Genomic DNA, 8,505 nt, shown 5'->3' with positions numbered 1-8,505 from the left:
CAGGACTCAGCAATCAGCTCTTTGTTGGTCCCATTGCCTGCACTGTACTGGAGTCTTTAATTTGTATTATGTCTATGGAGCAGTCCAACAATAGCTGAACAAGCTTTACTTAATGGGATCTGGAGGCACTCCTACCACAAAAAAATAGCAACTTTGCTACAACACAAGCCTACTTAGCATATGTTTTACTGCCTTAATGTGTAGATGCTCACATTTTAAGTGCAGGTAACACATCTTAATTGTAACGCGTGACATTGCCCTCAGTTTTCCTCATTAGCCAGTGCACAGAGGATGAAGGGTTAAGTCCCCTGGCTGGCATGTGCTGGATGAGACCAGATGGAATTGTACCATTAACAGATCCTTGAATGGCTTTGTTGATGTATCAACAAAGATGAGCTGCTCAGTGCCCAGGAGATGTCCAGAGGAGAGAAACATAACATAACATAACAATGGGAGAGCAAACTGGCCACAGGAGTTTGAGGACTGAGAGAAGAGGTACTCTGGGAATCTGGAAAAAACAGAAAGGGAATAGCTGAGTATCCTTGGGAGTGCCCAGGGCTGTGTAGGTTGGTTTGGGGATAGAGGGGCTGCTTGGTCATTTTGGAAGGGACAGAGAACTTTTGGTTGGATGGCCTTTGCCCCAATGCATGTCTTTATTGAAGAGACTTTCTACTCTATGGCTGGCAACTCTGGGTTGCCCTGGGTCATCCCAAGGGGAGGTGAAGTCCCTTGTTCAGGGGCAGAACTGGAAGCTAGCTCCTTGAGTCAGCACTAAGGAGAACCAGGACAGATGAGAGACCAAAGGCCGGGGTCTCCAAGGGGGAAGGAGCTTGGCCCCTTCCCCTTCCCATCTCTCTAGAAGCCATGCCTGAGTTGACTTCTGGGGGTACTCTCAGAGACCAGACAAGGCTGCAGCAGTCCTGAACAAGCACCTCTGTAGAGGGCACTCCATGACACTGGAAAATAAATGGGGAGACTAAATTCAAAGAAGGTGGACAATAAAGAGAAGGTACTGGGAAAAAAAGACACGACTAGGTTCCTAGAAAAAGGAGTCAGTAGTGCCCCTTTCATCCAATGCCTCAGATGTAAGAAGACAGGAAATCTTGTGCTTGAAGATATTTGAACCCATATCACCCACCTACCAGCATAGGATCTTAACCACTGGGCCATAGGCTATTCCAAGGTGAATTTCTCTTGTCTACCTTCTAACACTGGTGCAGTTTGTATAAAAAATATTCGGTCAGAGAGAGCGCTCCATAGATCGCCCCCTCTCCTATGAGGGTTCCAGTCCCTGCCACAATTCATGTATTTAAGTATTTTATATAGAGTAGACCAGCCTCACTAGGAACCACTGAGTACAAACCCCACCCCCGCACAGGGTCTTGGGAGGAGGAAGATGTATGAGACAGAAGCTGAGTAGCCCACATCTTGGCTAAGTAGCCTAATCACTGAGACACCAAAACTTTCACTTCCTTTGCTGTTCATATGAGCATCCAAAAACAAAGCATTTGTCTTTTTCTAAGGTCACACAAAACTTTTATTTAGACCCAAGATATTTTTTTTTCAGGCTTTCATTTCAGCAAGTTTTGATTGAAAGTTTTTTTTGTTTGGTTGGTTCGGGTGTGAATTGAAAAAAAAATCAATTTCTGTGCAATTTTCTATTTGACAGCTGTGACCAAAGAGGCTAAGTGGGCTGAGTCCTGGCCTGCAGTTTGATGGGGAACACTTTGCAGGGGTGGGGGCAGGGGCTCAGTGTAAGCATGTTTTACTGTAAATACTTGCTGTAAATTGTTTGACCATTCAAATAAAGTTTGGCCCATTGACCAATTAAGTATGGGTCAAAGATTGTAAAAAATTGCCAATAGCTCCAAATAATAAACAGAAAAAGTACAAATATCCCATTAAGAAATGTGTCAGAAAACAATAAAAAAAGATATATCTGTTAAAAAAAAAATTAAAAATGTAGTTTTTAAAATAAAATTGCTATAATCTTTGACCAATCAATAAGAAGTCAGTTGATATTGGTCACGTGATATTGTCAATTGACCAGCTTGCCAACCCTACTGTAAGTAGTTTCATAATCAGGATATATCTAGATACCTTTTTCATCCTAAGGGAAGACAGCATACTGGGTATGGTTATAGGACCCACAGACTGCCCTCTGATTGGTTCCCCATAACATTGTTTTATTTGACTGGGTGAGCCTTAGGCCTTGGGTTAATACTATAATAGTTTTGTAACAGTTTTGTTGCTAGTGTGACTGACTGTTCCAGAGGCGAGAAATGCTTTGAGGGAATTGGGGAGTGAAAGCAGGAGTCTGAGGGAGGACACAGGGAATGCTGGTGGCACAGTAAAGATTTTTGTTTGGAGTGGAGCTCTCTGCTCTGGTATTTGGGATGTTGGCACTCTGATCCCCCCACCACTTTGAAAAGAAAAACACCTCCTTTCTTGATAGCTGAGCAAAGAAAGAGCTTGGTGAAGTGGGGAGCTTGCATAGTTGGGGAAGCCAGGGATGAAGAACCAAGGTCTCGAAGCTGGAGGCTTGCTCTGTATGAAGCCACACCAGGGCTGGGGATCCTTTGGGAGGAAGATAAAAGAAGGCTGCTTTTTGGGAGTCCCGAGATAGCGCTTCCCCTGAAAGTGATGTGAACTGTGACAACAGTGTATTAGATACTTTCCAATCATCTGGCTGTAAAGCTCAGAGCACGTAGGTAAGCAGGCTGGATTAAATAAGTGGCAAAAATTTTAAGTGATTTCCCTAAAGTCATGTGAATTAATGTCAAGACTGAGGACAAACCCTGTAATGATAGCAGTTATAATTAGAGATGCTCCCTAACAGGAGATTTTGGGAGTTGGGAATTGGGGGATTGTCCTTCAGTTAGCAAATTGCTAGCTAGCTACTTGGGAGTGAGACCAAGGGACTGCAGAGGTTGCTGACTGCTCCACAATGAAATGTATTGCTGTTAGTTCTTACTTATTGTATACTTGTATTTATGGAACCTAGTGATCACTACAGGCCCCTGGCCTCCAGATTCCCTGTTTCATGTTAAATCCACCTGCCATTTTGGATAAAATAGATAGCTCAAAATGATGTATGTGTAAGTATGTGGGAACTTATGCAAATGAAAATCAAACTTTCAAATACATTAGTCTGGTATTTAAGTACTGGAATAATATATCCAAAGGTGGGATATACACACAATTCAAATATATGCAGTATTTTTGTGTTTTGTAGTCTAAAAACAGTTCCCTTCCTATCTAGAAGCATCAAAGAACAGCAAAGAGTTTTTTTTTTCTGGGGCAAGAATGTAACTAAGTAATCCAAGGAAAGCAATTGCATTTTTTGCTTTACAGAGGGAGGTCTGAGGGAGGAGTTCTGTGCTGTGCAGAGTCCCATGGTACGACTTAAGAGGACTCAAGAGTTATGTTAAATCAAAATACATCTTCAAATAACTAAAGTGGTTTCTGAAACACCGTTCATGATTTCAGAGTGAATAGTTATAGGTTCCCCTGAAGTCTCATTGATTTTTTAACAAATGAAAGTCCACTGAAGCTTTTCCAAATAAGTATCAATGCTGAAATGTTTTCTTTCTCTTCCATTTGCTCATGCTATTGTTCTTTTAGCTATCATCACCCCCATGGTAACTTAAGAGCCTCTTGCTTTGTTATAGTCTGACAGGCATCTGTTCTTTCTCTTGGAATACATGTCATGGGAAAAGAATTGATCTCAATATCTGTCAGATTCAAGACTTTTCAGAAACAAATTCCAGCATTTTTTCATGTGCAGACATAATCCCACACCAGGTGGAAACAGAGTCCAACTGCTTTATGGCATCTCCTATGCAATGTAACTTTGATGTTAATGTAACTCCCTAGGAGACTTTCACAGATGCAAGGTATATGTAATGCAGACACTTGAGCTTAGTATCTGTCTAACACTTCGTTATCTCTCCTGCATGCCATGCTGAAGAAATAATTGTGGTAGAAGTATTACTTGTCAATGTATGGAATTAATGAAGATTATATCTGCTAAGCCCACTCAAATAAAATGTAGCTTTAAGGGTCTTAGAACACACAGCAAGCATGCACGGACATGGGATGAAATAAAAAGCTGGAACAGTTTGGTATGGTCCTCCTGCAAACCACAGCTTTCCATTTTACACACCTTAGCTAGGATGCTATCAAGGGAATATCTGTATTGAAAACTGCTGCTTCAAAAAGTCCCCCTGCTTTTCATAATAGTGTGCCCACTAAATTCCACCTGCACAACTCAGGCAAGATGAGCAGCAGGTCAGCCACATGGTGAATGTCTTCCCGGTATATTTATGCCTTCAGACATCCAGGGAACAAAGTGGGGGGCAGTCCGATAGGGATTTCAGTCCGATAGTACAATTAGAATTAAGTGACAGGTTCCCTTCCCTTCACTCATCTTCTGTGTAGTCTTGAATAAACTGCTCATTAGGGACCAGATTATCAGCAGTACTGAGCACCATACATCAGTGGAGGCTGATGATGCTGAGCACTTTGAAAAAGGAGCCATAGATTTCTCTGTGTGTCAATTCCACCACCTTTAAATTGGAGATACTAACATTTACCCACAATTGCAAAGTTCCTCAAGATCCTATAACGAAAGATCCTGTATAAGTGCAAAGTATCATTCATTGCTATTGGAAAGGGAAGAGAGATGAAAAGGGCATAATAGGCCTTTGGTTGATTATTTTTTGGATAAATCAAAGAGTGAATTTAACAAGAATAATGATCTAGAATAGGGCAAACTTGTGTCAATTGATTTTGGGCATGCAACTTGATTTTAATTATGTGGTAGATCCATTTTTCTCATTCAGAGCCTAGAAGAAAATCTGTACGAAGGGAAGAACAGTGAAATGGACTCAAGAATGAACCCTTGGAATGGTTAATACAGACGTTCCACATTCAGCTTTGAGTGGTTTTTGTTGTTGTTGTTATGATTGCTTTGTTATGGTCCTCCATTCACTACACAGATGTGCCCTTGCTGCTAATTTATTATGTAGCTCAAATATAGAGGGAGGGAGCAAGCATTTTACTTCCTCTCCTCACTGTTGATGCAGAGTGTGACAGATGCAATATCCTGAAATCATGGAATATTTAAAGACTATTATGTTGAGATGTAGCAGATGCTAGGGACACATGGAATGTTGAAGAACTCTTGTGTCAATGTTATAAAGGTTATATGTCTCTTTATGGCTTTCCTAATGATTGTATTTCTGACTGTAAGATGCTTCCTAGAGGAACTAAAGTCAATAGAGGATAATTAATGCAAATTTCCATGCTGATGCAATGCTGATTGATATCCAGACTTCATCTTGGTTATAGAGGGATGGCAAGACAAAGGGCTTGGAACTGTACCACCGTGACTTGCAGGGAGCAGTGACACTTAGCTTAATCAAAGAACTGATATTCAACTGCGACCAAGAGTCACAGGCACTGTGAAGAAGTGCCTGCCACTTTTTTATATAAAAAACAGGGGACTATCTGGTGAGCTAAATGTGTGAAGGCTGTTGATTGTTTAATGTTTTCCCTGTTACTGCTTCTGATCTGAATAAATGATACGTTGCTTTAAGAAACTGGTCACTTGTTATCCTAAGAGGAAAAAGTTCTGCAGGTGGTGAAGTCAGGCCTGCTAAGGTAATCACCGTGAACTGCAATGGCCTGTAGTCTAAGTCCCTGGCCTGGAGGGAACGGATCGTGGGCTGTCATTGCAAAAAAAGGTGATGGCTAGAGGACTGAGACCTAAGGTGATTTCCCTTGGTAAGGACAAGAAAGAGTCAGAAGTCAAGGAGCCAGGACATTGACCAAAGGGAGAAAAAGAATAAGTGACATTTGTTTAGACTGCCTCCACCTCTTGCAACCTCTCTTTAGAAGGCAGGGAGGAACAGAGAATTTACATGTAGCTGACACCAGACACTCCCAATCCAGGAGCTCAAGAAGCAAAAAAGACCTTGACTTCTCACTGTGTTCTCACCCCAGGAGCCAGAATACAAAAATCCAAAGATTTGTTTAGAATCATGAGACTGAAAGAAAGTATCAATTCCAACCATCCTGGAAGGTGGCATAATAAGTAAAACACCAAATATTTTCAGGCCCATTTTAAAGTGACAAGAGTTTGGCCCAGCAGTGGTGCTACTGCTTCTGTTATCTCACCAGGGATCCTGGTTTTTTTGGTTTAAAAATCCCAAATTGCTTGATTTAAAAACATTCCAAAAGACCCTGATTAAAACCCATCAAATCCATGTTTTTTCCATGATTAAAATGAAATGCCACTATATATATAGGTAGCAGTTGAACACAATGTTTTATTGCTATATTTACAATTTTAAAACAATTTGGAGGCCTATCAGTGCCTCAATTATTATAATAAAACAAATTGTAAATACCTATATATTTCGGCATTTGATTTTGGGGGTTTTTTATCATGGAAAATCAGAGCTCCTCCTTTGCTCACCAAGACGCAGATCCTTCTGCAGCTGTTTCCCCCTGCATTGTGGTGGTGAGCAGCCCTGATATGCCGGTGCCCTGCCCCTGCCCGTACCCATGCCCATGCTATTTCCCCTCACTCCCAACCTGCAGCCCCCTGGCCCTGCTGGTGCCCCTCACTCCCAACCTGCAGTGCCCTGTGGCACCAAAGCCCTGCCAGAGGGGGGCCCAGCTGCTAGGACTATAGGACCAATTTTTCAGGGGATTTTATATTTACAGACTAATGCATGCTATATGTTGGAAGAAGGGCTGTGTATATAAGGTTGGGACACAACAGATGTCTGATCTGCTGTGGGTGGGGTTGCCACCTTTTACACCAGTGGTGCACAACTCAAGTATGTACCTGGGCTAGAGGTAATGTAGGCCAAAACTAGGAGGGCTGAACGCCATATTATTACTGGGGAATTTAAAGTGCTACTCAGTGTGCAGTGCACCAAACTTTTTGCCATAGTTTTGAGAGGAAAAGAGGGCAAGAGAGAGAGAGTGTTGGGGTACCTGTGTACCCCCCTGCCTGTGTCTCGCATACCCCCAGGGGTATGCGTACCACAGGTTGAGAAACTATGTAGCACACCAGTCACAGCACTCACATTGCCCAGTGCCACAGAAGGCTCTCTGTTCAATTTTGTTGCTTAGTTTCAGGAAGGCCTAGAGCATGTTTTGCCATGGTGGCTCAGCTGGCATGGGGGTCCTGGTGGTGATGGCAGCACCAAGTCTCTTGACCTTACTCCACCCGCCTGCACTGGGTCCTACCCGCTGGCTTACAGAGGCCACCGGGGAAAGGGCATAGGGCAGGGAGCCCCAAGCTGTGCAGCAGGCAACTTGGATCCTCCCCCACCCCACACACAAATCTGGGGGGACACATGCCCCCATTACCCCTCCATGGGAGTGCGCCACCACCACCCCCAGACAAGCCGCCCAAGGCTCCATCCTACTCCCCCAGCCAGGCCCCACAGATACATATTCCCACCTTGCCCTAGGCCCCAGGCCCTGGACCCTATGAATTGCCCTGGCTGAGCAGCACCCCCAGCCACCGACCCTGCCCAACTCTCTCCCTCACTGTGGGAGCCTCAATCTGCCCCTCCCTGTGTTGCCTCCCTCCCCACCAGACCTACTTTCAGGCAGCTGGGAGGGCTGCTCTCCACCATTGCCTAGCTGTATTGCTGGCCATGTGCACATGGCATACCCTGCATCCCACTTCCCCCAGCCCTAAGCAGTCCCTTGCTGGCTGGAACTTTGCCAACTTGCAAGGGGAAACCCGCGTCTCACATTTTTCTCCTCTGAAGGAGAAAATCTGCATTTTTCTGTGGTGAATGGAAAACTTGGATCCCTAGTTACCACTAATATAAGCACTTCTGTTGCAGTGGTGGGTCCTGATTCCCCAGGGGTGAAGGTCACGAAGGACAAGGAGGCACTTTGCAAGACACTGGACGTGTCTACACGAGATGCTACATCTCCGTAGCTTATTGCTACGGCAACATAGTGTCAGTGGGCATGAACCATGATGCCAACACTGCTGCACAGTAGCAATGAGTTACTGAGCAGTAGCTCATTGCTGCTGCACAGTAGGGTTGGAAAAGACCCATGCACTGCCAGGACTAAGTGTGGGCAGTTACTACACAGTCATTTAGTACTTGCTAAAGCATGTGTAGATGTGCCCACTGAAAACTTAGCACTGTGTAAAACAAAGACAGTCCCAATCCTTCTCATTCATGTTACTTCCAGGGCTTCACTCACATTTCAGGATATTAGTTAACATCCTGAAACGCTTACACAAATATGAATTAGATTCAATGCGCTAGTAAACACAAGGACAGACAGGCTTTTTTTTTACTTCAAATACAGAGCCTCCAACTAGTCTTAGATCAGCAGCTTCAAGCTACTATCCTAGTTTTTGGACCCTCTTTTCCAATTCTTCTTCCCAGTGATATAACTCCTTTTTTAACAGACATGATTAAAGGAGTATACCTCCTCTGCTCGGGCCTGTAGGCGAGC

Source organism: Gavialis gangeticus, unplaced genomic scaffold, assembly GCF_001723915.1.
Source record: "Gavialis gangeticus isolate Ggan-Ray unplaced genomic scaffold, GavGan_comp1, whole genome shotgun sequence".
Lineage (NCBI taxonomy): Eukaryota > Metazoa > Chordata > Crocodylia > Gavialidae > Gavialis > Gavialis gangeticus.
This window is presented reverse-complemented; position numbering follows the sequence as displayed.